The sequence below is a fragment of the Protopterus annectens genome, chromosome 1.part0, assembly GCF_019279795.1.
Source record: "Protopterus annectens isolate FY-2018-M chromosome 1.part0, PAN1.0, whole genome shotgun sequence".
Taxonomy (NCBI): domain Eukaryota; kingdom Metazoa; phylum Chordata; order Ceratodontiformes; family Protopteridae; genus Protopterus; species Protopterus annectens.
In genome coordinates, this window is record NC_056725.1 from 440,127,672 (window position 1) to 440,150,168 (window position 22,497).

Below are 22,497 nucleotides of genomic sequence, written 5' to 3' on the forward strand. Positions count from 1 at the left end.
GAAGATAAGGGCCAATTTACTGGACATTCTGGACATATCTGTACAGTTGTGGGGTATGATTCTGTATGCAGACTACTACCACTTCCAGGATTCGAACCATGGCTGTGTGTGCTAAAAATACAACAGTTCACATCTCAGTTGCATATGCTATTGGGATTTTGTTGTTTGTCTTTTCACTGTTTTCTGTCTGTCTCTCTCAGTTTTAATAAATGACCTCTGGGGATTATATCAGTCATATACAGAAATTCCTACACATTTTATTTATATTACACAGTGTGGGTAACAGTGCTTAGTACAACAGTACTGTTAAGTGATTGCAAATTTACATTACCATATGATACCAGAGTAAGCACATGCAGTCCAGCAGTTAGACCTTTATTGTCAGGTTATTATGCTTTTATTTACATACAACCTATAGGAGACTCTTCCTGCCATATTCTCTGGTGTATGCAGTACTTGCCTTAAACAGTACAGGTTTTATAGAGGCAATTAACTTTCTAATACTTTTAGATTTATTTCCTGTGACAATACATGCAAAAGTATTACTAATCTGCCTTGCACCGCAACCTCTCCAAGTGACATCCATGGGCCTCCTAGTTTGCAGCCCGCTCACTTGCTGCTGTGAAGGACATAAGAGGAATATTTAGCCATACCTATCCATAATATACATGAGCTTGTAATTATTAAACAGGTAGTGGAGTGATACTTACACACACCTGGGACCTCCCCTGTCCTACTAGCCTCTTGGATCCACTGAACCAAAATATTCCCCTTTCACCACTTCAGGTTGGTATAGTGATGCCTGACCTACTCACCAGTTTGGGGTATGCCAGTGGCACTGGTGAGGTCATGGGCAAGACAGTCCAAGACTTCCACTTTATATTGGGAACCCTGGTACTGGCCCTGCAGCAGTCTCTGCTCATGGTCTTTGACAAGGAGTCCTGCCATGACTCTGGACTCTTGGATGCCCCAGTGCTGCACCCGAAAGTGCACACCCTCTCCCATTCCAGACATGGTGCCTACAAAGGAAAGCTACAACCAGTGATGATATGTATTCCTGCCTGTTGTGTTTAAATAGGGCCTATTTCCTGTACTTTGCCATGACTGGATGGTTTTGAAAAGACTGAGCTATGGGCAAACCTGCTTACTTAAGGGTGGTATTGTTTAAAGGGGTATTCCAATGGGCAAACTGAGTTAGCTGGCCTACACATTGCTTACATTACTAAGCTGGCCTGTGCAATGCTTATCATTGCTTAATATTTAATTTGCACTTTGCTTTTTGGCATTGATTTATTATTCATTACATGTTATATGTGTGTCTGGTATCCATGATTCATGTGTACGTACACTGTATGGGGTGCTTGTGTTTATTAGAGGACTTCAACACTTTATTACAATTATACCTCACATCTGGGCTTACTGCAGTACTCCATTTCACATATTTATGTTATGTAGTAGGTTATAGAACATGAGACTGTATATAGATTCCTTTCACATGTTCAGTTTGATTTTACTATAGTGAGGATTTGTTTGGTGATACCTCACGCTTATGTAGTGCTGTAATGGCTTAGTGGTTAACTACTGTGACTATAGTGTACAGGGTCTTGGGTTCAAGACCTGCAAAGGTTGTTTATTTTGTTTCTGGCCAGAACAGCGGCTGTTGCATACAGAGTGATTAAGGCACTTTTAAGCATTTGTAAGTGGGTTTGCGCTGGTTTGCACAAAGGTAAGCAATGCTAGCCTCTGGTTAAATATGCTTACAGAGATTTAGCTTCAATATTGCTTAACTGGTGTGCGCATTGCTTACCCCCACACAAATGGGCTTAAACCCACTTACTGGTGCTTACATATGCTTACTCCCACTTACTACTGCTTAATATTGCTTACACTTGCTTACTAGCGCTTACTCCCACTTACCACTGCACTAATTTAGATAGTAATGTCTAATGGTTCTTGGGAAGGTGGGGGATTTGGAAGCTGTATGGAGTTATCATTCATTACACATTTTACCTTCCATTTGTATCCTTGATTCTTGTGTACATATACTGTATGGTGCACATGTGGTTATCTGTGGACTTTGCAACATTATGACACTGACACCTCACATATGCATTTAATGCAGTACTCCAGTTCACAAATATATGTTATTTAGTAGGTGATGCAACTAAAAATATTGGTCATAAAGTGATTTAACATGAAAAATGGAATGTGCTGTAGTGAGACTCGAACCAGGAATGATTGCTCGTAAGGTGAATGCCCTGCCCCGAACACTATTGCTATACTGCTTCATTTGCATATATCTTGCTTTTTATCCTCTTCTGCCATTAAAGCTGCATTAACCATAGATAAGAGATAGGCAAACCTGCACACCTAGGTTAAATTTAATATGTTTCATAAAAAATAAAGTATCTTTATATTTTTTGTGTTAACTATTGCTCTTGTACACATGGGGAGATGTTGCTGGGGGTATGCGTACACCTTTAAGTGATCTCGCTCATTCATTTAGGACTTTTTGCTGTTTTTCATTGCAGGGGCATGTATATTCTGAGAGCTCTGCTCTCAGACACACCCCCTGCACTCTTACACACTCTGTGTAAGATTAGGAGCTCAGGCAGCGCACCTTCATTAATATGCATGGCACACTGCCGTCCTGCTCCTAGGAGGCTAAGCTAGTCCTGCATGGAAGAATAGTAAATCTGGGGGTATCTGTTATTTAAATGTATACACATTTGCATAGCTACAGTTCTATGCTATGAAATGTCATGTTTATTCTGGCCTGACAATGCAAGAATGATGAATAGAAAAAACACAGAAAATACTGGTTACTAGAACCTACACTTCCAATGTATGATAAATCATATTAGCTCACATGTATGGTAGACAGATGACAGTCAAAGTTAGTATGTCTCTTCATATTTCTATTAAAATGGCCTTTCCAATTTAACCTTTCTTTATTGGTACTGGACCTCAGTTGCTCCTTTCATCTTAATTCAGATCATTCTTTATAGATTTTAAAGAGTTAAGTGATGCATGAGGCAGAAATTGTGCTTCAGTGACAAATTCACCGAAGGACTTGGGCAAAAAAAATTGTTACTTAATCATTGCCCCCAAAGGTTGTACTTTCTACACATTTCTCCATCACACTAATATTAACCTAATTCAAGATTGATGTGTCTTGGAGAAACAACATATATTTTCTTAAACCTGGATATGAAAAATAATTAATGACTGCTCCATAGCCTATAGGCCTGTTTAATGCAGAAAATAATGATATTCATTATAAGGATCACTACTATAGTAAGTTTCCTCATCAGTGGCTATTTGTCTACCATAGATATCTGGCTAAGTAGCCCAACTCTTAGAGTTATGAGGACACTGTGGCATGAGCTAACATCTATTTAATGCAAGATGCATGTTTGTGTCCTGAATAACAAGAGAATTGCCCCACCCCATCTTCATGTCTTGGCCTCAGAGCCACTCCCTGGTTATATATAGAAAAGATAAATGTCTCATTGTGGAGATCTTTGTTTCTAAGCATCTTTTCTAATTATAGTTGGTATTTGCTTGCTTGCTAATAAAGCTTTACAAAGAAGCATGTTCCTTCCTTTTACATGCCTTATGCATGTTTACAAAGTCCCTCTGTTGTGGGTATCACATCCCCTTACAATGAGTTTAATTATTTATATTGTTTGATAGAGTCTCTCTTCATGGTTTACTGACACATATTTATAGGTTTTCCACATAAAAAGAGAATGAGTAGAAAACCACCCCTTTGCACTTGGTTAGCTCAGAAACAGCAAGAGATCATTATGGACACCACTGTACAGCCTTCAACACCTTCAAGAGAAGTCTTATTACCATCAAAAAGTGCATAGAAAAGAGCCCCCCATAAGGAGGTGAAGAAAAAATGCCCTTCAAGAAAGACCTGAAGATAATTGACATAGCAATCAGCACTCCCATCAATGTCAGCACCAGTAAGGTAGTACAGTATCTCAGGATCTTGGTGTCTACCACATCTTCTAGTACCTGCCTGTGTATTTCTGAGGCAGGCACACCAATAGCAATTAATGCATTCTCACAAGCAATGCACCAGGATCTGGTATGTAAGCATCTGAAGTAATGACTGCCAGAGTGATAGGCCTATACTTGTAAGTGACGGTGCAATCAAGCAAGAAAAACTCTGGCATTCTCATGCTTTTACTGCATGAGCATCAGCAAGGTGACAGACCAGCAGATCATGGAAGATCATTTAAGTAAGGCCCCATGGAGCACAGCATGTTATTGCTCACAGTTTCCTTCCACCAAATGGACATATACATGACCAAAATATGTCACCTTATTAGCCTCCAAGAACCTTCCATCTCAGCTGGGTTTATCTACGCAGGTTATTTTTCTTCCACAGATGGACATATGTACGACCAAAATATGCCAACTTATTAGCTTCCCAGAACCTTCCATCTCAGTTGGGTTAATCTACGCAGGATAGTTTTCTTTCACAGATGGACATATGTATGACCAAAATATGCCACCTTATTAGCTTCCCAGAACCTTCCATCTTAGCTGGGTTTATCTACACATGTTATTTTTCTTCCACAGATGGACATATGTATGAACAGCAAATGTCATCTCACTAGATTCCCAGAACCTTCCATCTCAGTTGGGTTTATCTATGCAGGATATTTGTGACTCACTGAGAAGTTATTTGTCACATGGCAAAGCTTTCAACATGGCCTGCTTTGTCCTTGTATATCATGTTCCCAACCTAACAAAACCAAGTGTGAACTTTCTCCTTTCAAGGATTCAAAGTCCTCCTGAGAGGAAGAATCAGACTCAGACTGTGCTGTACAGTTATCTTTCTTCTTGAGATGCTGACAAAGATTCTATTTCAATAGACTCTACTCTGGAAGACATTTCTTTCTGGGAAACAATCAATTTTAAGAAAAAAACATTTTAACTGTGAATCCTGTAAAATGTCCAATACAAACAAATGCATATAGATTCATTAGGTTTACCAGAACTATAGCACATAGCAGTTCTGCATGTTTCAAGACATACTAGGATGCATTATTTTTCTTAGAGCCAGACCCCAGACGTACTGTACCTAAGAAACTGAACTGATTTAATGGAGTCATGAAGTGCAACAAACCTGCCAGGACCCTGTCACAATCACCCTGGATGATGTTAAGAGGTTTAAATTGGTCTAGGCCCTAACACCCTCCATAACATGAAATGAAAGCAGAATCCTTAGTCAGATTCAGGAAAAGGTACATATGTAGGCCATACTTGTCAATAATGTGATTAATTGCCAGTAATATATGAAAAAGTGTCAAGACAAAATTTTTAAACAGGAACTCATAGGAAACATGAGTGGTGAGAAATGAGAACCAGAAGGCACAGATTTCCAAAAAGATCCAAATGACACAGAATACAGGTAAGCACATGACAATGGTGTAAGAGAGCAAAAAAAAAAAAAAAAGAAAAACAACACAATAATGGGTAATAAACAAAAAAGTAATGTTTTGTTTTAATTTCAATATGTCTTTTTGTATAAAAGTCATCCAGCCTTTGCACACATATGTGTGGAGTTAAATCCCTATACTCTGTGGTGCAGCAAAGGAACACAGACTGTAGTGTGTGTGTGTGTGTGTGTGTGTGTGTGTGTGTGTGTGTGTGTGTGTGTGTGTGTGTGTGTGTGTGCGTGTGCGCGCGCGCGTGTGTGTCCATGAATGTGTATGTGCAATCCATAAGGCAGATGCACTGTCTGTCCCATTTTTTTTTATTTTATTTCAATGGTATCCTCTTTGCCAGAATAAAACTGCCTCCGTACTCTCAACAGAAAGACATCCTCCACCTTAGCCTCCATTTAAGATATCATGAAGTACCCTGAAAGTTTTCAACACCAAAAACACCTATAATGGTGGCCAGCAAACTTTAACTATTGCCCTTTGTGACCAAGTGGCATGGCAATCAGGCTCTGGAGTTATCTGCTCTACAGTAAGCTCATCATCGATGCACAGTAAACTCAGGTTCTACTATATTGTCCAAATGGTAAATGCTAGACACACAAATTTCTTATAATTAAAATAAAAACAACTTAATCATACCCCAAACACTATAGGACCAACCACTCATCTTGATCATAAGCTACATATCTAGGGAAGCACTCCAGATGAGCCAATTACACACTCCATTCCTTAGCATATATATCCAACAAGAGAAAAGCCTAGGAGATAGATGTTTTACTGGATTCTAGCTGACCTCATCAGTTTTTAATCTAATTAACAATACCTAAAACAATAATGTACCTAACCTTAAGTAATAAACTATTTCAGGATAGCAAACCTCGGCCCCCTTCACATACCCTCCATTTTGTCTTACTGCAATAATTAGTATAGGAATTTATGAATACAATTCTCAACTAGGTTAGTCAAAAAAAAAAAAAAAAAAAAAAAGCGTACATGGACAGGAGAAAAGAAGTAACATTAACTTACAAAAAGTAGGCACCAGTCTACCCATGTTACAAGCCTACACACTGCAGATCTGAAGAAGTTCCCACAAAAGCACTGCAGAGCTTAGAGTACTAATGTTATTCTTTTTAGATGTCAGTTTTAAATGTTTGGTTTCTACATTGCTGCCTAAAACTTATATGTTGGACTTGTGCTAAACACATCCTTTTTATTTAAATTAAGGGCTCCAATTTACAAAAAAACCCCAAAAAATAAAAGTGCAAGAAGATTAATTTTAAGTCATCACTTACTCACTGTAAAATGTTACTGATAACTCTTAACTTTTTGTAACCCACACCCACTTACAAAAGGCAATAATAAGCATGACAATAAGGCCAGATTATCAAACCTCAAAGCCCCCTCCATACTTCAAAAATTATGTCATGGGTGATGACAGCCCTAAATCCTGCCCACGCAATTTTAAATAAATAGCCCTGTGATAACATTGTAAACTCAGTCATCTAGGCAACACTGATCTCCCAATAAAATATTTTAGCCAGAAAAGAACTGAGTAAGTACCTTTTTCCAACTAAGCACAGAGGGGAAACTAGAACAATGCAGTTACACCCACAGATAGGAGAAAAAACTTCACATTGTTTATTTCAGGAGTAATTTACCTTACTTCTGCACCCATCATTAAGCAAGTTACCAAAGTTTTTGTTAGCTAGTAGTTAAAGTATATGCAGACCATTGTGCAAAGAAAGGATTTTTTTGGTAGGCCAGAAAATATTTATTAATATAATAATTGTATAAGACAGTAATTTCTGCCATTATATTAACTGCACATACAAGATGGCTAAACTTTCTGTCAGGCATCACACTTTAGTTAAAGTGGAGGTTGGGGAGGGGATGGTGGTTGCAGTATCTAGTTAATTGTCAGTGCATAGTGAGAAGTGGCCAGTTGTATTACTTCTGTATACATTTTTAAACAATTCTCATATATGCTTACAGTTATTAGGCTAAAAGCTGTCAAAACACACATTATTGTACTAACGTATATGTACAGCATCCATCTGTCACACTTTTTCTTTTACTTTTCAATTGAAAGTAACAGAACAATTCATTGCATTACTGCATTTTTTGGATCTGTACAGCTTTTGTGTGAACACAATTCACAGTCCGTAACATGCAAACCATAATGTTTTAAAGTAAAACCTAGACTAAAAGAGTACAGAAAAATTCCAGAAAACTCATTTCACCCACACAGACACAAAGAGGATTGCTTGCCTCAAACAAATGTCCTACACTGACCGCCTCAAAAAACTCCAGCTTTACTCCGTAGCATATCGCCTACTCCGAGGTTATCTCTGCCTAACATATAAAACTATGTCAAACCCAGAGCTGTTGGACATGCTACACCTAAAGAAATCCCAATCTCTCCAAGCTACACACTCTAGGGACCTAAACCTTGTCACCACAATAAACAGGACACACTGGAGGGATAGATTCCTGTCCCAGAGACTTCCTATACTCTGGAACAAGCTACCCATCTATGTCAAGCAAAGTTCTTCATTAGCACTCTTCAAGAAAAATCTTGATGAGTGGATGGGAAATAGGAAATACACCCCGGGGATCACTTCTGTGTCTCTTCTGGACAGTGGCACAGGAAAATAACTTTCTTGGGTGGCGTAAGCTATGGTACCTTGCTGGCTAGGCTTACGTAGGCCCTTGGGCCGATAGCCTAGTATCTACCTATGAACCTATGAACCTATGAATTGTTTAAAGAAACACAAACTAAGCAAATACAGCAGTGAATGAAATGCATATTAGTATAGTATCAATAATCTTAATGAAAAAATGGTAAAATACAGGTAAACGTCAATTGTCTTAGGTAGAATATAACAGGAGAGAGCAGAGTAGGAGGACTGAGCGATTAGTTGAAGCCACTTGAAAGCAAGAAAAATATAGTAAATGCAGTATTCTGTCTAAATGATTTCATGAATGTATACAAACAAGTATTTATAAAGACTAATAAACAATCCAGCTGCCGGTAATTCTGTAACTAAATACACTTCAAAAAAATTAAGAAAAAAATGGAAGAAATGTATCGAATAAAATAATAATCTACTTTTAATAAGCAACCACTAAGTATATAAAATAAATAAAATTATTTATAAACCATGGTAACTGAAGATCTACAGTGCTTTCAGCATATTGCTGCAACCAGCTGTAAAATAAATGTTGATGTATAAATTCAGTATGCTGTCTTTAAATTATTTTATTAAGGTATACAAGCAATTATTTCTAATAGATTGTGAATGAAGGCCTACAGTGCTTTCAGTACATTATGGCAGAAATGTAATATAAATATTAATATGTAAATGTCATATGATGTCTTTAATGATTTTTTTAAATGTAAACATTTATGAAAGGTGGTTGTTAATATAGTGGATTTCAAAATGTAAACTCCACCAAAATTTTATAGCAATGCATTCAATTCTTCCCAAGTATAAATAAATACTTCCCATAACAGAAGTATCCATAAGAACTTCTCATTGTCATTCTTTCCTTTACTAGGCTAATGACCACAAGGGCCTTTTTAAGCCTAGCCATGCATCCCAAATCTCTGACAAGTTCTGATACCCTTGATAAGTGTAAGCATGGGCCTGGAAGATGAACCATTTACAGGTTACCTGTTTGCACATCAAAGACATAGGTGCCAAACCTGGGATGATTTTCTGGTTTCTCATCCAATTGTCCAAGTTGCACTTGAATTGGGTTAGGGAGGAACTCTGTTTCACATGGATGGGCAGCCTGTTCCATAGACAGGGTAGTCTCTGGGATATATACCTATCTCTCTAGCAGGTCCTATTTATATCACAGGCAAGGTTTGTCTTTAGAATGGGTAATTATGGTACTGTTTGTTTTGTGGTATGCAGGAGGTCCATCAGAGTGGGGTCTGACAATGTCCTATATGCCAGGCATAGATCTCCCCTTAAAAGCCCATAAGCCCATAGGAGACATAATACAGGGATAGGGCCTTGAGGTGGTCTGCATAGGACATATTACTTATGCCCTGTATTCTTTTAGTGAGGAATGTCTGTGGACGTTCCAGTTGTTAGATATGCCTGGTTAGGTACAGGACTTTCCAGTTGTTAGATATGCCTGGTTAGGTACATACCAAAGAGGGCATTGTACACAGTATTAGGTTTGATTAATGCCAAATACAGTGAAACAATGACTTCCTTGGACTTAGATGCCATAGATTTGTTTATAAGTTGTGCAACATAGAATGATTTCCTCACCACTGTAGACACATGATGATCAAAGGCTAGATTACTATCAATGTGTGTTCCTAAGTCCCTGACTACTGGGTCATCTTTAAGGGGTGTATTGTCAATGTGATAGTTACCAGGGATGGATGACTTCCCAAAGGATGCTAGTATGCATTTCTTAGCATTCAGTTTTAGTCCATGACTCTGACACCAGTTGTTTGTCGGTCACAGCCCCTCCTTGAGAACATTTATGTCAGTGTGAGATTCAATGAGAGCTCCTAATTTGCAATCATCTGCAAATTTAATCACCCAGAGACCACTGACATTGGCCTTGACTTCTGAGAAGTAAATGCCAAAAAGGAGTGGTCTAAGGAATGATCTCTGAGGGACTCCACTTGTGACTGGGCTTTTTGTAGAGGTGGACTCCCCAATTCTAACTTCCTGGGTCTTGTCTGTGAGCCAGTTGGCTATCCGCCAGGTGACATACAGGTTTGTACCTAACCTCTTGAGTTTGTCAACAATTCCCGAGTAGGGTATTGTGCCAAATGCTTCGGCCAGGTCAAGGTAGGCAGTGTGAACAATTTTGCCCTCATCCATTGCTTTGGTGACCTTCTCAAAGAAGTCCACCAGGTTGAGTAGGCATGATCTGCCCTTGATGAAAACAAACTGGGTTGGGTCCAGTGTCTAGAGGTTTACTATACCTCTATTGATCATCTCCATGATAATTCTTTCCATGGCTTTACATATAAGACTAGTGAGACTTATGGGTCTGTCGTTTCCAGGGTTTGTAGATGTCCCTGCTTTGTACAGAGGGATGACTGTTGCCTTTCTCCATTCATGAGTCAGGAAGCCTGTTTGGAGGCTAGAGTTAAATAGTAATTCCAGAGGCAATGATAGGTCATGTTTCTTGCTATTTAGAAGCCATCCTGGGATATTGTCTGAGGCCATTGATGCAGTGCTCTTGGTCTTAGAGAGAGCATTAAGGACCTGTTCCCTAGTGATAGTAAGGGGGGTTATATTTGATGATATTTCCTGAAGGAAGGTTGAAGGGGGGAGAGAGGAGTAAAGTTGGAGCTGAATTTATCAGCCAGGAGGTTTTCTATATCTTCTGGCTCAGTATAGGTGGCTCCATTTACAGTGAGCTCTGCACACAATTGTGTATTGCCTTTGAGGTTGCGGACATAGCTAAAGAATGGTTTGTGGTTGTACTTGGCTTGGGAGGCCAAACCTACCTCAAATTTGGCTTTGCTAGACTTTATTTGTCCTCTGAGTTGTTTCTTTAGATTAATGAGAGTGCTTTTATACTGCTGGGTGCTGCACCTCCTAATTTTTGCCATGATTTTCTTCCTCCTGTTATACAGCTTGATTAATTTTGTGATTCCACCAGGGTGGCTTGTTTATTGAGTCACTTCTGTACTTCTTCCTAGTGGGTACAACTGCCTATATGCAGTGTGTACAGGGTTTCTGTGAACAGTTCTGCATAGGCAGAAGTGTTCTCAGAGTTTATAGGGGCTTGAAATTTTGCCAGGTTCTCACTTAATAGCAGAAGGTTAGCCTCAGAAGAGTTCCTGAATATTCCCGGTTTAGCTGGGGGTCCAGGTTTTATTTTTACTTCAAAGGAGACCATTTTGTGGCCTGACCTTACCAGGGAAGGCATTACACTAGGGAGTGTGCAGCACTCTCCCATATTACTGAGGACCAGATCCAGTATGGTTGCATCACTGCATAAGTATTTCCAAAGCATTCTTTTTTACTTCATTAAAATGTATTAAAAATAAAATTGTTTTAAGTAAGAAATGGAATGCTGTGTAACATTGTGTGACTTTATTGTGTGTATTTTCTCTTTTGTCTTGGACTCTCTTTTTTTCTATTTTTTATATTTTTATTATATATTCCTTTGCGATTTTTATTTCCTTTCTCTGCCACTTCTGTTCATTTTTTTACCAATCCAAATTTCTCAGGACCAGCCAAGGTGCATACCTCCCAGGTTAGTGTGTATTCACCCTCTGCCCAGCAATGGACATCTTTACAGGATCAGTGCAGAAGAACCTGTCCTGTAGGTGCCTTGAAATGTGGCAGTCTGGCAAGCTTCACTGAGGTGCAGGGGCTTTAGGACTTGGCTGAGGACATGTTAGAGCAGGTCTTGGACAGATGGCTTCAGCCAATTGAGGCATTTTGTCAATGGGTTGAAGATTCACTCCCCTAGATGATGCCAATCACTGCGATACCATACCCCCTCAACATCAGGGTCTTTCACTGCAATGCCATGTGGCAATGGAAATGTTTGAGGCTTTGTGGACTGGGAACTCTTGCTTGGCACCACTCATTGTCACCCCTTCTTCTCTTATCATGTGTTCCACCCACGCTACTCTCTTATTAAAAGAAAAATGAAAAAAGCAGGGGGGGTGGTCTATCCCCTGTCAAAAACATACCTACCTCATCCACCACAACACTTATCATGGGTTCTTGCTGTGTCTCCCCTTTATCAGCCTTTTCTATATCCCCCTTTTCCATTCTTCAGTGTGATCAATAAAATGACCACATAAGGATACCCCTATGCCAGACATAATAAGCCCTATTTATTTTATTCAAATATGTGTTATGATAATAATAATAATAATAATAATAATAATAATAATAATAATAATAATAATAATAATAATAATAATAATAATAATAATATTAATAATAAGCTGCACGGTCTGCTGCTTGCCTTACATCTTTCTATTATTTATCTGCAATATCCAATGACTTATGAAGTTATTCGAAGCCTACGGCTTTCACGTAGCCCTTCTCATATATGTAACACTTATCTTTAGGTACTTGCTGCTTTTGTTATCAGTGAACGTATGTTTCAAAATGCCTCCACTTTTCCTTAATCACGAATAACCTGCACATAAAGGTATAGAGGTGGTCTTCACAGGTAACTGTTAAGCAGATAAGAAGTTCCAGTCTAGGAATGCCATCAACAGACTGAATGAAGCCGAGAGCCCATGTTTATACAGATGAGACACCATGCCTGTTGCAGGGTTAATAGCATTTTGTTAGTACAATAAGCTTACTCTGCACTAAATAGGAGATAATATGTTGATACAGAGAGGTTAAGTAGACAGGTATGTGTACAGCATTTCTATATCAAAATAAATGAATACGCTGTTTAAGTTTATATGAGATGCAAGCAGAACAGTCTGTAGTTATATGAGAGGGCAAAAAGTTATACTGTATGGCTTCTATTTGGTAACTGGGCAGATGCTTTCTATTTTTCCACAGACAGCAATTGTGATACATGCTGCTTAGTCTCTCTAAGCTATACTTTGTGAATTTGCTTCAACAATATTTTTTCTAATGTTACTTACAGTACCTCCTGATAACATTTCTAGCTGACTAATTAAAATTAAACAGTAAATTCTAAACTGCTATAATGTCCAACACGTTAGTGCAGTCTTATCCCTAAAGCTGTACATGTGTGGGTGGAGTCCAATGGACAATGCTAGATGCACTCCTGCACAAGCAGGGAGAAATCTCTGCATCCATAGCATGTTTTATCAATACTGCATGCCCAGAAATTCACCATCATCACAGGGCATTTATATATTTATATTAACAAGACTTGGGGAATCTCTATGTTTGTGCAGTAGTGGTGGTGTACATTTCATAGTCTATAGTTAGATAAATTAGATCTCCTAGGAAAATGGTATTTTGTTTAATACAGAGTGATTCTAGTTCCTGTAGATAGGCATTGAGGCTTTCAACCTTCATGCTGCATGACTACTGTGATGTGCTTAGGTCTGTTGTTGAATGGCCAGAAATAAATTTCCATTCAGTAAGTCTAATTCTTGGTAATGTGGTTCCATTGTCTCTTCAGCAAGCCTAAGCAAGACACAGCAGTAGGACACATGTTAAAGGACAAGGCTGCTGTTTCGGAGCAGGTAGCAGGTGGAAAGTTCCTTTGACACAGAACACTCCCTACATAAAGTTCCAGTTATCTCAGATAACTGAAACAGTAAGGTACTACTAGTGCTCCATACAACAGAGTGTTAGGATTTGCAAAATAGAAGGACTTTTCTAGAATATCATTTCCTTGCTTAATTTTCTCATCCAGTTGTCAAATCTGGATGCATTGCAGTTTCAGGCAGCCATCCTTCCATAAACCTGCCTAGTTTATTTCTCCTTCCTGTGTCTACACCCACACCTTGTGCAAAATGTATATTTCAACATCAACATGCTTATGCCCTCATGACAGGGTGGGTAAAAATTGTAGTTGTCTTGTAAGTATGCAGTGAAAATTAGAAAGGTAGAAAATAATTACACTGAACTAAATCAAATGTGTTTATGTTTCAGAAGAAAAAAGTGAAATGCTGTATAAAATGTAATTTTCTTTCCGGTAAAACTAGCAACATGAAAAATGTGTAGCAAAACAATCACTAGTATTTTTTTTTTTTTTCTTAACAAGGATGTAACAAACTCTGCAAACTGCAAACTGAAATATTCCTTGCACACATTTATAATGTTTACTTCCTGACCAAAGGTATATTATCATAAATAGATGGCAGGCTCTTCAATATTGTGTGCCAGTGAAAACAGGACACTTACATGCAAAATTAAAACCAAACTGGAAATGCTGAACTTAGGACTCTTTTAAGTTCAAGGTGTAAATACTGAGAATAGCAGTTAGACTTTGCCTTCTTATGTTTGTACGGAGGATGTTTGGACTAAATGGTCAAATATGGGATTCATTGCCTGTGAGAGTTTCTTACAAATACTTATTTTTTTTGTTTGTTTTTTTTTTTTTTTTAAACAGTGTAGATTTAATACAGCAAAACTCTGAATTAATGGGAAGACTAACAAAAAAGTAGAAATATTTTCTAAATGTCCTGTCTAAATATTTTGTTCCTTTTCCTTTTAGAATTCATTCATGTGTCTAGAAATTGCCTCATTTATTGTATTCAGTCACTCGGAAGAGAGTCTAGAGCACTGGGGTTCCACAAGGGGTAACTTTTGCTTTGTTGTCTCAATGTTCTCCCATAGGTGCCTTTATGTGGGCTACCTAAGACATACATACAAACACACAGACAAATGTAAGCTACTAAACTTGCTAGTGGTCACCTTAAACAACATGGTCCTACTAGGATTTGTCTGTTAGTGATTCACCTGTATTCCTGTAGTATCACCAATGAAGTGAGACAAAGACACCTCCCTCCTCACAAGAATCACTCACTCCCTTTCTGTCCTACCAGCTTCTCCAGCACTTATGTAAATACTTCAACAAGGTTTATCTAGTCAAAGATGGTGCTCTCTCCATGCTATACGAGACTGAGCTCTGTGCTAAATCTTTTGTTTTAATTTTCCTGTATAAACACTTCTTTTGCTGTATAATTTATGTCACAAAGTGCACTGCTTAGTGTTATTTAAGGTAAATACTCTTATTGTTAGATTTTATCAGTTAGTGATTGGTAGTTTATCAGCACATGAGGATAATCTCTGTAGTTGGTGAATTACTAACAGTTGGTGCTGGCTTTAAGAGGAGTGGCAGTTTTAAACACTGCTACAAAAAAAATTTATTACAGATTAAGAAAAAAATAACTGCACTATCCATGTGCTAGACTAGCCTAAATGTTAACACTTTATTACCATAATGACAATAAAAGGAGCATCAGCAATAGAAAGGAATTACTAGACCATTTTAGAAAACATTGCATGCGCATGTGTGTGTGGAAGTGTGTAAGCGTGTATGTGTCTGTGCATTTGTGTGTGTGTGTGTGTGCGTGTGTGCATGTGTGTGTTTCCCTATGAATGCAAAATTATTTTGGCCAAAAGAGTCACTGAGAGCAAGATAGGAATAGAAGGCACTGGGCTGATAACAATAAGGCTGAAGTTGTGGGAGCCAGTGATAATAAATCTGTTTTCCAGTTTTTCATTGTGTGGATGTGATATACAAACATAAAGCTGACCTCCTTACATATCATTTGGCAGTTTGTGGTGCAGATCATGCAAAAGTAGTAACTGACCATCAAATATAAATTTATGTGAGAGGCTAATGCTGTCATGTGGAATTATAAAACCATACCTTCATACCCTCCACATATTTTCACTTTCTTATCATGCACAGTATCAGTGTATGTGCATTTCTTAGCCTTGTTGTAGTGGCTGTTGATTTGCTTATCCCTGACCATCACATTCCTATTTTCCTTATTCACTACTTTAGCCTCTACTTCTGCCAGTAGTCCAGCTCTTTTTCTCAAAAAATTAAAAAAAGAGGTCATTTTCATGCCTAAAAGCATTTCCATTCAAATATATTTCATCTGCATAATTTCTTCAAGGATTGTCTTTTGAGCTGGTCTTCTCTGTTTACCTCAAACTCTTAGCTAACTTTAATACTTTCCTGTCAGTATAGGTTAATAGGTTCAGAAGACTATACTAGCCTAACATCCACTAGGGTCCTTATAAGCCTAGCCACGCAACCCAACTGTGACCCACAAATTTGATTTATATAGGTGGTGATTTACTAACTGCTTATGTCCATCAGAGACATAGAAGCCAGACCAGGGTTAAATTTCCAATTACCCATCCATTGATGCAAATTGTACTTAAATAGAGATGGGAAGGAACTCTGCTTCATATGGAAGGGGACCCTGTTCCAGAAAATGTGAATTATCTGAGAAATGTATCTGTCTCTCCAGCATGTCCTATTTATGTTGTTTGCAAAATTTAGGTATTTTAATCTAGTAGTTCTGATGCTGTTTGTTTTGTGGATATGCAAACAGTATGCAAACAGTTAATCAAAACAGGGTACAGGGTGGTCTTTATGCCAGGCAAAGATCAGATGTCTGTATGACACAGAGTAAACTGACAGGGCTTTAAGGCAATCAGTGTACGGCATTGTGTTTACTCTCTGTATTCTTTCTGTAAGGAACCTTTGCAGGCATTCCAGCTGCTGCATGTGTCTGGACAGGTACATACTGAAGGGGACATTATACTCTCTGACGGATCTGATGAGGGCCAAGTACAATGGTATGATGACCTCTCTGGACCTAGATGCCATACCTTTGTTTAAATATTGGCCATCATAGAATGATTCTCTTACAACCTTGGACACATGTTGGTAAAAGGCTAGGTTAATATCTACATGAGTTTCAAGAGCTCCAACTAGTGAATCAACATTTAAGGGAATTTTATTGATAATGTTGTTACCTGGGATGGCAGATACCCCCAAAAATACTATAATGCATTTCTTGGTATTGAGTTTTAAACCATGGCATTGACAGCAAACATTTATCTATATTAGACTTTCATGAAGAGTGTTCTCATCTTGGGGGAATTCAGTGACAGGTCCCAGTTTGTAGTCATCTGCAAACATTGTCAACTAAAGGCCTTTGACACTGGCTTTTGACATCTGAGAAGTAGATGACAAAGAGAAGTGGACCCAGCACAGATCCTTGGAGGAATTCACTGGTGACTGGCCTCTTTGCGGAGGTGCCCTCAGATTCTAACCTCCTGGGTCCTATTAGTGAGTCAGCTATCTATCCAGCATGTTATAATGTGGGTTTATACCTAGTTCCTTAAGATTGTTGACAATGCACAAGTGGTGTATTGTACTGAATGCTTTAGAATGATCTAGGTTGGCACTATGCACCATTTTCTCATCATTCACCACCTTCGTGGCTTTTTCAGAGAAGTCCACCAGATTTAGTAAGCATGACATTCCTTTGACAAAGACAACTGGGATGGATCTAGTGCCTAGAGGTCTTCTACGTCCTTGCTGATAATTTCCATGATATTTCTTTCCATGGCTTTGCAAATAAGACTAGCCAAGTTAACTGGGCTTCTTCTCGGATTTGTTGATGGTCCTCCCTTATGAAGAGGCATGACAGTTGCAGTCCTCCACTCATGTGGCACAAAGCCTGTTTTAAGACTATCATTAAATAATGACTCCAGGGATCATGATAAGTCATGCTTTAGGCTATTCATTTACAGATCTTGTGGTGCTGTGGAACATTATATGTGTGCTATGTCACAGGCTGCATAGCACTATACGTGTGAAAATATACTATGGTACGTCATATATATGTGCGTATTTCGTCATGCTGGTGCATATCTTTGCCATGGATATGCAGCATACACAGTGTATTACAGTACTTTTGCTGTGTGCCTTCTTAGGTAATTTCTACAGTATTGCATTGCCACTTAACCTACGGAATTTCAGTGCATTGTATAATTGCATGAATATAAAATCATCAAAAATAATGACTCATTGTCTGGTGGCTAAACCACATAATCATCTATACCACTCTGATATATCATGTTGATAGGACATTTGGATTCGTGATACACAAATCACTGTACATAGTACCACATATATGGTGCAATTATGTAGCATACAACAGTGATGAATACTCCTGGCAGTGAATTTATAAGAAAAGTTAACCATAAAGGAGAGAGATTTGCATAATGTGTGATTCTCACATTAGAGTTATAGATTTCCACATGTACAGACATGGTCTAGAGCAAAACTCTAGACGTAAAGCCGAAAATATTCAGAACATCAAAGAAGAGTAGTAAGATTAAGCAAGTAAGTATAAATACACACACACACACACACACACACACACACACACACACACACACACACACACACACACACACACACACACACACACACACACACACACACACACACACACTGTATATATATATATATATATATATATATATATATATATATATATATATATATATATATATATATATTTAGATATTGGAGCTAGCTAACAGCTTGAGGGACAACATAATGAAACTGTGAATAATAGTAGGTCTCATAAGAAATGTTCCAGGAACATCAAGAGGAAATCAGAATCTCTGGACCATTACCTAGATCCTAGGAGACTTTCAGAAAAGAGGAGGATAGCATCACTAAACCAAAATGTAAACATTTTAGAAAAGGAAAGGGATGTTGAATTAATTAACAACCGATTTCCATTAATGGCAATTTAAAGAAAGTGTGTTCAGATGGTTTCTATCTGAAATCAGAGAGGGCAGAAAAACACTGTCTTGCTTCTCAATCTAATTTTTATTTTTATGGGATCATCTTGTCAGAAAATGTAGTAGTCTGCATATTGTTGGACACACAAAGAAATATGGACATCAGAGAGGAAGCCAAAGTAGTACATGTGCAGAGAAGGTCAAGGTGAGCCAATTATGGTGGTTCAGTCACGTGCAGGAAAGCAAAAATAGGATTTGGTATAGCAGATTTTGAAAAGATAGGAGGGAGGAGGTAAGAGATTGGCTCTTATCTGAGATAAGTGGCAAACATTAATGTAACACTCCAAGTCCATCCAATAACAAAATAGGGAAAATGTATTGCTGCTGCTGCTGATGATGATAGTAACACATGGACCATTATCCGATCGAATGCATGGAACAATGAAAAGGTTAAGAGTGGAACTCCAGAGTCATTTTCAATGTATTAAACACTAATGCTGGGAACATACTGGGTAACCTGAAGGAATGGCAACAGATTTATTAATGAAAGAGTCAAGTGTGGCAGTCATCTTAACAGGAGACATCCCTACACTCCTGAGATCAGTATCCTTGTCATTGTTTTCAGTCTCTAATTTCTAAACTTCAAGTGCAGAAATTTACATAAAACCATGGCAGCATGGTGGTGTCTCCAAACTGTACAGTAAAATGGTCAGCATGGGATTTACAGAGTTAGAGATTTGAGGCGTGTTTGCAAAAACTCTTGAAAAATGTGACATCCATTCATCCACAATCACTTTTTCTCATATTTGCACATGGAGTTGCTGTGTTGCATATGTGAAAACATTCTGTGATATAGCTGTTTCTTTGGTAAAGCAGTAATGAATATGTTTTTGATTGTGTTGTTTTAACTCCCTGACTTTCACCAATCAGGCTTCCCCCTCTGATAGGCATTCATTCCCCATAGGAGGGAAGCCTCATATCCACTAGAGCAGCAGCCATCGGTGGGGTGGGATACATCATACAGACAAACACAAAGGTTGCTTATACACGTGCTGGAAGCCCAGTTATGAGAACATTTTATTATGAATAGCCTAACCACATCCCTGGTTGTGGACTCAGCACTTGCATCACTATAAAAGCTGCCTTTGCCTTTTTGTCCATGCATACGTTCCTCACTGGCTTTGGAAATCATGCCCTTATCATGTATGCATGTATTCCCACATCTTGAAACAGATCCATCTTTATCTGTTGGCTGTGTCAGCAGAGCAGCACAGCAGGATGCCTGGGACCACCCTCTGTCTCTCCAAGGATAGACATATCCATCCTTCCTATCTGAGCCATAAAACACCTGCGCCACAGAATGAACTTAGGTCATCTGGGGAATAGTCTTGGATTTACCTCTGTATGCCTCTAGTTTAGGCTAAATTAGTTATGAATATTAGCAATGTGTTCATGTCTGCTTTAGAATCACAAAAGCTGTATGACTCACTGGGAAACAGCTGGTGCAATTTGTACACAGTATTAAACCACATAATTTTGTCACTAATACTTATCATCTAATATGAATGGCTTTGTAGATTAATATTGCTGTTTTGAAATATTGTGTGCATATGATAAGTTTTTCTACCAACGGTGCTTATGTTCTAGTATCCACCTGCTCACTAACACTTGCTCAAAAAATCAAGTGCTTGAACTCCCATTTAGACCAGTCTCTGACTTGTACATAGCCCTATCAACACCCGGACTATAAGACTGTATAGCCCTACATTAATCTATACTCCAACCGTAAACTCCAACCCAGTTTTCAGCTTAAGTCCTTGCTCCTTTACCCTAAGCCTGCACTCCCCCACCCTAACCCTAAAGTTTCCATTCACTCCCCACTCCTAAAACTCCAAACCTCCCTTCCAAAATCTAAATTTCCTGATCACTCCTTAAGCCTAAAATTCTCCTGCTGCTCCAAAAACCTAAAACATATTTCCACTTCAGAAACCTTAAACTCCCTTCCTGCTGCCTAAACCTTAACCCCCTTCCTTTTCCCTAACCCTCAACCCTTCTTTGCACTCCCTAAGCCTAAAATCACTATTCCGTTCCCTCCCCAAGGCTGCTTGCCTGAACCCATATCCAAGTTCAAGCATGAGCAACAGCCTGCCGGAGCTACATGGTGCTTGAGTCCCTGGCTTTGAGACAGCGGTTTTCAAATGCTTGGAACTCAAGCACTTGTAGTGCTCATGCATAATTTGCATAGGTTGTGCAATATCACAGAACAGCAAAAAGTTACCCCTTCTTGTCATACACCATGGAAAAAGGTCTTGAATAGGTAAACAATCTTCTGCAGATACCTTGAGCCATCGTGCCCATGTACAGACACAAAACCCTTTGTACGGCAGTAACACTAGTAATTTTGCCATATAAAATACTATTTTCTTTGATGAATCTACAATATAAAATCAGCCTGTCAAGATACACATTTGATGTAATCACTTCTGCATAGTCTATTATCCTTCGAAGAGCTTTTATCCATTTCACTTTCTTTGTAACTTGCATTATTTATAAGAAATTCTAAACCATATGTGATATATAAAGTATGTCCCTTCTGACAGGCATTCATTCCCCATAGGAGTGAAGCCACATACCCACTAGAGCAGCAGCCATCGGTGGGGTGGGATACGTCATACAGGCAAACACAACGGTTGCTTATACACGTGCTGGAAGTCCAGTTATGAGAACATTTTATTATGAATAGCCTAACCACATCCACTGGATGGAGTATTTTGGAGAAATGCTCTCAAGAAACAAGTGTTTCTTTACCTTAAAAGACATAGGAAGTCATGGAGACTAAATTATCTCTAGCTTCTTGTGATGAATGAGTTAAGGAAGTCAGCCCATACTGTTAAGTGGAAGGTCCTGTTGTAAAAACAAAACTCAAATGCTCTGACCGCGTAATACAAAGACAACATTCAGTAGAAAAGGCAGCTTTTTATACATCCCACATAAAATGAACGTCACTTTGTTGACATTATCTGCAGCTGGAAAAGATTGAATGCAAAAGCAGAAGGGGCAACAGAGGCTAAGATGAAGTGACAGCATTACTGAATAATGAATATGAATCTGAAAGAGCTTAAAGAAGCAGGTATTGACAGACAGGGCTGGTGTGCTAAACTCCTTAAGGGCCTCCTAATACATCAAAGCACAATACATTGGTCAACATATTATTATCCAGAGCCATGCCAGTTAGTCTTATAAATGCTGAAAAGCATGAACATTGAAATTAAATGAGTAAATACATAAAGCTGTACTGTCATCCTGGAGAAGTTTGAACCAGGGGAGGAAGGTCTTGCACTTGTGTTATTCTTACCCAGGAAAGCATTTTGCACTGCAATAAATCTTTTCTTGCACTAAATTTACACTACATAGAAATAACTTCTTCCACTAAAAACTTATACTAAATAAATAAAGTGCAATCATTTTATGAAATGGGGTTTGACCAACTGTAAAGTAATATTAAAAAAAGTTGCACACTAGTAGACTTAAGCCAGCAATGCCATCTTTTGGAAGTAGCATTAAACGTCACTATGGTAGCAAGCAGTCATTAGAGTGCCACTGAAATTTCATTCTTCGGCCTCAGTGTTGCTCAGACTGTGCAGTGCAGTCTTATGCATTTACTTTTTTTTTGTGTGAGATCAGCCAATGTGAATGATTAATGCTCTCAGTATGATCACATACCATTCGAAGCACTGTTCCTATCTAAAGTTAGGAAGCCATGTTTGTGATCACAAAGAGTTGAAGTTGTTAATGAC